We start from the raw sequence: 9,136 nt of genomic DNA on the forward strand, positions 1-9,136 counted from the left end.
TCTTTCTTTCTCTCTTCCTTTCCCTCCTTCCTTTCCTCCCTCCCTCCCTCCCTGCCCCCTCTGTCCCCTTCCTTATTCCTCCCTCCCTCCCTTCTTTCTAGAATTGTGCATTTCCATGAGACTACCAGTGTTAAGATATGGAAGGAACAACAGCACACAGGTCACATTTGCTCTTGCTATATCTATGGGACCTTGCAACAGAGTGGAAAGTTTCACAGATTCGAGGACATTTTATGTGTTCATTTGCATTTTATTATTAATTTCAACATTAAGGTGGGAGTATATTTCTGATTATCACTTCTTTCCATGGTATGTTTGATACTGCCTTTGTGATCATTTATGAACTTCCGAAAGCTTAGAATTTTCACTGGCTTTGTAGGATTTTCATTTCAGTGGAACAAGGATGTGAGAACACAGAGATTTTGTTGACATCAGCCAAATAATATAGGCATATTTGAACTATACTTGGTGTGTTCAAACAGTAAATGGAACTAAAACTATATTTGGCTTTGAATAGATTTTAAAGGAGCTCATAACTTTCCATAACAAAAAATATGTATGATAAAATCTTATCATTAAGTGGATTTAAAAACCAAATGTTAACAATTATACTAGTACTTTATCTGGAATATCCAGAAATGCAGTGGTGATTAAAGAGAAGGCTCTGGTTTTGGGCCGTTAGCACTGGGATTGTGGTGCCCTAACTGTGGCTTCCAACAGCACCCTCCTCTGAACACACTGAAATCTTTCAGGTTCATATTCCCACACCACTTTTCATAATAATTCTATTAATTTTGTCTTTCCATGTGGGCTTCAGGTATAAGAATGTTCACCTGCCTGGTCCCTCCATGTCTCTGACAATCTTTCATTACGTTTTCTGTTGAGGCCTCTTCTAATTTTGTCCGCATTGTCCTCCACTTATTTCTTCTCTGCCTGTTCTATTGAATCCATTTCATGAGTTCCTAGTTTCAAATCTTGAAGTTTCTGATTCGTGTGTGCACATTTGTGTATGTGTGCTTTTAAAAGATTGCAATAGTTAAAATCTCCATTATTTTCATCTGTTTCCCTATTTTCTTTCAACAGTTATATTATTTAACCCCCTTGGTGAATTGTCTTTGGATGTGTTTGCCTGTTTGTCTTTGGAGTTTTAGTGTTTTAGTAATTTGATAATTTTCAAATCATTCCACCTGACACATTTAAAATTTTCCTTTAGTCAAAGTTGAGTTCAAGAACCTGAACTTAGGTGGCTGAGGAGATTGCTCAGCAGTTAAGAGCACTGACTGCCCTTCCAGAGGTCCTGAGTTCAATTCCCAGCACCCACATGATGGCTCACCACCATCTTTATTGGGATCTGATGCTCTCTTCTGGTGTGTCTGAAGACAGCGACAGTGTACTCACATATATAAAATAAATAAATCTGAAAGAAAATACTGTTAGAATATAGAAACTGAAGTTAGTCTGGATAGCTTAGTGGAGAGATGTCTGTAGGCAACGTAGTTGGGAAATGAGAGGTTTGAAGGTAATGGAAGTGAGTTCAGTTAGAGCGTAAGAGAAGCCAGCCAATATCAACAGAGGGTCTGTAGAACATCTTCTCATGCATCTGTAAGAGGACTGTGCTGGTCTTCCTTCTTTAACAACTCCAGGGGCCCAGTGGCTTTTCAACTCCATGCCGCCAATATACAGATCACATGTCTCTCCTATTTATTGGTACTTGACTTGTAAGTTTCAAAATTGAAGAGTTACCAGGAAAATCCTCATCTGTACTAGGATTTACCCAGGTATCCAGGTACTCACTGAGGACACAGTAAGCAGACACTGGTGTCTCCTTTGTGCTACAGCCATATCCTCATAATCCAAAGGAGTGTGTTCTGTTATATCTTCACAAGCACAGCAACAGAGGTAGATCTAGAGGGCTTCTGGGAGGTATCAGGGCTCAGGTCTGGAATCAGCATGTTTTTTAAACATCCCAGTCTCCAAAACAACTTCTTCCCTCAGTGGCTGCCAACATGGAGGGCTGCAGCACTGCTCAGTTTCTTACTATTCTACATATAGATTCTATAATGTAACTTTCCATTTTGTTTGCTACAAGCTCTGCCTTACATGCCTATTGAATTTCTTTAAAATTTTTCAAAACAGATTACTATTCTTGAAATTAGAACACTGAATAATGGTCAAGATGAACTGACTGAAATGATTCAAAATTAACCAATGAAAGACATAACCAGTATTAGTGATGAATCATGTTACATTTACCTTCTACTTTCTTATCTCATTAAAAATNACAAAATTTAATATTGATTCTTATTTACAAGTTAGAAAAATTGAGAATGAGGAACTAAAGCATGAAAGAATTGTCTGAGTAGTACTCCATTGTGTAAATNTACCACATTTTCTGTATCAATTCCTTTGATGAGGGAAATCTAGTTTCTTTCCAGCTCCTGGCTATTATAAATAAGGCTGCTATGAACATAGTGGAGCATGTGTCCTTATTACCAGTTGGAACATGTGGGTATATGCCCAGGAGAGGAATTGCTGGATCTTCTGGTAGCACTATGTCCAATATTCTGAGTAATCACCAGACTGATTTCCAGAGTGGTTGTACCAGCTTGTAATCCCATCAACAATGGAGGAGTGTCCCTCTTTCTCCCCATCCTGGCCAGCATCTACTGTCACCTGAAATTTTAATCTTAGCCATTATGACTGGTGTGAGGTGGAATCTTAGGGTTGTTTTGATTGGCATTTCCCTGATGGTTAAGGATGTTGAACATTTTTTCAGGTGCTTCTCAACCATTNGGTAAAAACAATGAATTCATGAATTTCTTAGGCAAATTGGTGCATCTGGAGGATATCATCCTGAGTGAGGTAACCCAATTACAAAGGATATGCACTCATTAATAGGTGGATATTAGCTCAAAATCTTAGAATATTCAAGATACAATTTGCAAGACACATGAAACTCAAGAAGAAGGATGACCAAAGTGTGGATACTTCACTCCTTCTTAGAATTGGGAACAAAATACCCATGGAAGGAGTTACAGGGAATAAGTTTGGAGCTGAGATGGAAGGAAGGACCATCCAGAGACTGTCCTACCCTGGGAACCATCCCATATACAACCACCAAACCCAGACATTATTGCATATGCCAGAAAGATTTTGATGACAAGACCATGACATAGCTGTCTTGTGAGGCTATGCCAGTGCCTGGCAAATATAGAAGTGGATGCTCACAGTTATCTATTGGATTGAACACNGGGCCCTTAATGAAGGAGCTAGAGAAAGTTTCCAAGGAGCTAAAGGGGTCTGCAACACTACAGGAGGCCCTACAGTATGAACTGAATAGTACCCCCAGAGCTGTGCTCTAGGTCATATGTAGCAGAGGATGGCCTAGTAGGTCATCAATGGGAGGAGAGGTGCTTGGTTTGTGAAAATCATATGCCCCGGTACAGTGGAATGCCAGGGCAGGAGTGGGTCATTTGGAGAGCAAGGTGGGGGAGGGTATAGGGAACTTTGGTAATAGAATTTGAAATGTAAATGAAGAAAATATCTAATAAAAAAAGAGAGAGTTGTCTGAACTTTCATCTACAGCTTTAGGTACTCCAGTGTCCTTTTTTTTTTTTTTTTTTTTTTGGAAATAGACCAATTAAAAGTGAGTGATTATTATGTATTTGCTCTTCACTGTAATTTTCTAAATTTTATTTTTGTAAGACGCAACATTTGGTACCTACACCTGTTGCAGCTGGCCAGCTGCTCACATATCTGGGTTCTAGTCTTGGATGCATCTTGGAATCTGGAAGAGAAGAGGGAACTAGGCTGCGTGAGAAAGGTGAATCCAAGAGAATGGTCTGATCAAAGTTCAATTTTACTATTCCCAGACACTTGTTTATGAAGAAGGGGAAGGGGCCCATTCCCACCATATCATTCTTGGAGTCCAGTTTCAGGTGACCACGTGATAGTTCTGGAACAGCTAGGCAGCAGGCAGTAGCAGTGGGAGTGGCAGAACGATAAGGTGGCAGGCTCCAACCGGGATGCTCTCTTCCTGAAACCTGTTCAGCCAGGTTTCAGGCTGAGGGGGCCGGGGAGGTTACATCTCCTCCCTGTTGTTAATATAAAAAAGAAAAGGCTGGGCTGAGGCATAAAATTTATTTATGTTCTATAGTTGTGCCTGAATTTTTAGGGCCTAATGAAGAAACCTGTCTCAGTTGGATTTCCTAACTTTTGTCATGGAAAACCCTATTTGGATAAGTCTGTCTTTTCTGTCCTAGTAAACATCTTGTAGACTAGCCCTGAGCTATTGGCTCCGTCTTTTATAATGCTAATTAGTTACTGAATAGGTAACTTCCTAGTTGAATTTTTACTGAATCTCAAGTAGTCAGCCATATGGTCTTTCTAGGGCATTGGAACACTGGCGAAGACTAACTGTACAATTTTGAAAGGTACTATAGTATGATAACACTGAAGGAGAGGACATGGATCCTCCTCCTCAACAGCCTTGGATGACAGGCAGGGAACAGGGAGGAGGGGGTGACAACCAGCTCTGTAGCACAAGGCCATTTGGCTTGTTAGAGTGGGAGGCTGTGAAGGGTTTTCCCTTTTCACGGTATGGTCTCTACCATCTCTCCCCCCTTTGAATTAAGCTTAATAAGGCCATACTTAACTAAGGTGATCAAATGATTTCCTCATTTTTGCATGAGTGGTCTTTAACCATGGCTGGGGGAGTATTGATTCAATTCCTCCTGTGGGTGCTGTCATCACCCACAATCATGGCTCTTGGTATCTTTTGGGGAGAGAGGGCAGAGCCTTAGAAAGATATTTTTGGTTGTAACTGGAACTAGATACCAACCTCCATCAAAACTGGGTGTATCTCTCAGGGAACTCAGAAATGGTCAAGTTTGACCTTCCCCTGCAGTGCATTGCCTGCACCCACGCTGATGCCCATACTGTACTCGTATTATCACAAATCAGCATGCACAGTTCTGAGTACTGTGCTGCTCCCAAGGGAGAATTGTCAACCTCATATTCAGCAAGGACTCTACAAGAATTATGTCACTAGTAACACCACAATTTGTGGCTCTTAGGCTATATTAGGAGCTGGAGGTCACCTTCCTCATCTCTAATATTTCTACAACCTGAGGAACCAAGGGGACCTTGCAATAACAGCAAGGGTAGAAAACCGGAGACCAGCTAAGGGACTAAGCCCACCTTATCACAATAAAAGCCATATTCTTCTCATATCTAGGATTTCTGCCTTCCTAGCCCTAATAGTAAAGCTTAATCTCAAATCAGACTGAAAGCCACAATATGTGCTGGAATGCCTTTAGAATGAAAATTAGTAGCTGCCACCTGCATGCTCTTGGGGGCAGGGATGCATGCCCACCTGCTGCAGTCAGGTTGAAGGTGTTGATTGACCTGCTTGAAAGACAAAAATCTTAGACAGTGAAGACTAATATTACAAAGCTTCTTTTGGGGAAGTCCAGGTACTTTATTCAGTTGCAAATTAGCAAGGCTCAAGCTCAGTCTCCGACCTTCTTGTGGGGGAGCTGGTTTTTAGAATTAGTAAAGGGCCAGAGATTCTCTGGAAGAGGAGGCTGTGCTCTGAATTAACTTTGATAGGTAATTAAGAATTTTAGTTATCTACAATAGGAATCTCCAATAGTGGACTAAATATTAGACCAGTCTAAGATTGAATTAGAATAACTAGTCACACTGAAGAAAAGAGAAAAATCATTATGACTCTATTAAATGACTAATCTTACTAAGTCAGAATATACAGTCTCTGATGTTCTTTTGCCATAAAGTTAAGAGGTTTGAAGCTAGTCCAAACTGGAAAAATTGGCAAGCAAGGATGGGTCTAAAACATGTACCCAATTTAGTTTCTTAGTCACTTCAATCAGGGCACTGAGTCAACTCACCTGCCAGCTCGTCACAGGAATTAACTATCATGCTTCTGCAGTGTTCTGTGGAGAGAACCTATGTTTTTCCCTTCCCTAATAAGATAGCTGTTTAGGATCAAATCATAAACCAACAAGTAGATCCTTTTAAGATACTATAAAGCATTTATTAAATTCTTTGAGATCTAAATTTCAAAATTTGAGAATAAAAGTATGATTTAAATAGTGTGCACAGGAATGCACTAAATAGTATGCACGGGGATATATTTTCCCCCTTCTTTGTCTTTTAAGAAGTTAAAGTTTTAAAGTTTCACAATATCTAATCCTTAGAATTATTAACTTGTTGACAAAACATTTAAAATACCTGACTGTATTTATGTAAAAAGGGGCAGTGACTAATTGTACTTTCAATTGTTTCTCTTAAGGAGCAGTTGTAACTAGAAAGCTTGAAAAGTTATTAAGAGTCACATGTGCATAATTTATTTATTTATTAACTAGAAATAAGAGCATTTATTTGTAGCAATTTATTAAGTAAAAGNCCTCAAGAATTAACACTATTATGTGGAAACAAGTAGTAACTGAGGATACTAAAAGGAAAGAATTATACTTGCACAATTTTTAAGAATACTAAAATATTATCTTAAACCATAACTGTTATGAATATATAAAGAATGAGGTTATATATCTAATCTATCTTATATGGACGACCTATAGACTGCCTGAGATATAAATCTAGCCTGGCATTGTTTTAAAATGTCCAGGCAATCTAGAACAATTTAAGAAATGTCTAAAAACCGCCTTCTTAAAAGGACAGCATTTTTTTTAATGAGTTGTATATGCATAAGCAATTGCAAATTTGAGAATTAATAGCATCTGAGGGACGAACAATCTTAAGCAATTGTGAGCTCTGAGATATAACATTGACTATTAATATACAATTTAAGGTTTGATTGTTTAGTATTTTAAAACACCATCTACAGCACACAACTAGATTATCTGTGCTGAAGCAGGGGGAAACTTAAAAGAATAAGCATGTGATCTAATTCACATGTACTACTTCTCATATAGGGGTCATTTTCAAACACAATAATTGGGATGTATGCATGCATGAATTTAGAGAAGATATAAAAGCATGCATAAAACAATTTTTAACTCATCTTTGGGATATTGAAAATGATGGTATGTAATAGGTCAATTAATATTTTGTAATAACCAAATAAATTGCTGTATTGAACAAGGAACATACACTTAGTCAAGTTTTTAAGACACAGTTTTTGTTATAGGTTTTTAAAAAAATACATGAATATACTTTACAATTCTTTATTAGTACCACAGTGGTTCTAATAGGATGTTGAAACAGTTTTTTGAGGTGAAAGCCACCTCAGCCTAGTTGTGGCTCCGAGGCCTTGGGCCTGTCACCCACAGGGTACCTCAGAGGGGCCCTTATGTCTTAAGTCCTCCTTGGCCCTGGCTGCCTGCCACCCTGGCATGCTGAGTCACTCTGAAAAGGACTGTGGATTTTAACCCGCTGCTGAGCCCCGCATCTCTGAAACAGAGGCGGGGTGCATGATGTTAAGCAGCAGCTCTGCAGTCTTATGTGCCCTAAGGCCCCGCCCCACAGTAGCCAGCAGCTAGCTGGCTCTGCATGGACCAACAATCAGCTGGGAGGATGAGAAAAATGACTTTACAATAATGTTTTCTCTTGCCAAAGAATTGTTTTGGGCACAGCTAATATTTAATTACCATTGATTATAAATAGTAACAATTATAAAAGCTTTTTAAAAAAAATTTCTGCAAAACCTTCTGGAGTAAACTAAAACCCTAAGTACTAAAAAGATATTGCCTCTGAATCTTTTGGGTGAGAGCAAGGATTTAAAGTAAACTTCCCTTGAGAAGCATTAACTAATAAAATATTTTCCACTTAGAAAACACTATACACTGGGAGATTAAAACTCTTGGCTTCTTGTATAGAAGCAGAAATGATAAAATTTCTTACATAATGTAGATCAATATTTATCCATACTAGAGGCAAAATATTCTAGTTATTACAAACCTACTAGAAGCAAAACCTTTACAATCATTAAGATGCAAAGGAGAGAGAAAAGAGGAAACAAACTTTTGGATCTATAATAACTATATAAAAGGTAGGCAAGCCAGATTGTAATGCCTTGATAAATTTTACAGTCTGATTGACTTTTTATAAACTATGAATTTGAACTTTATTAAAACAGCATCTGGCTAGATCTGTAAAGAATTACTAAGTTTCTTTTGTAACATTAACTTTGGGAAAGTAAAACCCATTTTTAAACAATTTATCAGTTATAGAATCAATATTAGAAGCATTACTATCATATTATGAAGTTTGGCTACCAATTAATACTTATGGATACATGCAAGCTTTAATGCTTCATTAAAGAGACATTGCTTTAAATCTTATCTTTAATTCTACCCATCTGTTAGCAATGTAACACTTATTTTAATCTTAACCAATAACTTATGAGCTGATTGTGAAAACACAAGAGCACATTATCAATAAAAAATAAACAAACCAAAAACAAAAAACAAATGAAGCGGTTACATTTAGACCAATCAGAGAATATTAATTTTTCTAGTTACAATCATAGAATAAAAAGCACTTTATTATTTGCCAAACACATTAATCACGAATGTAGAGAATCCTCTAGGAAAAAACCATTTATCAGGTTCTTTTTTACCCCAAAACTAAGAAGCTGTAGACTCTCCTTTTTCCTATAAGGAACAGTTTTTCTAGCAGGGGCCCTCCTGCTGTGTGCCTGTTTCCTGGTTGAAGGGTATGGCCGCTCTCGTTTTTTCTTAAACCATCTTTATTATCCAACATAAAACAGAACATTCATTCATACAGACTGGACACAAACATACATGAATTGAACACGTGAACAGATTGGTGCACCAGACATTAGACAAAGACACAGAAAGGGCAGAGCACTTCTGCTGTAAAGCCCAGAGAGAACAAAGCAGGGCACCCCTGAAATTTCTCTCTGTTTCTGGGACATTTTCCTTCCACATGATGCAGTTTCTAACTGCGGCCATCTGCCTGATTATTAAATCTCTTTTATTAAACCCTTTCTTTTCTCACGCCTAAGAATGTAGCTTCTGAGAGCTCAACTGCCTGTTACATTTCTACCCCTGATAAACCTCACTGCTGAACCTAAGTGTGAAGAAGTATTAAAAAAGTATAGCAAAGTAAAAACAAAATTCGAGGCTTTTGG

This window comes from Mus caroli, unplaced genomic scaffold (assembly GCF_900094665.2).
Source record: "Mus caroli unplaced genomic scaffold, CAROLI_EIJ_v1.1 scaffold_12888_1, whole genome shotgun sequence".
NCBI classification, from domain to species: Eukaryota; Metazoa; Chordata; class Mammalia; order Rodentia; family Muridae; genus Mus; species Mus caroli.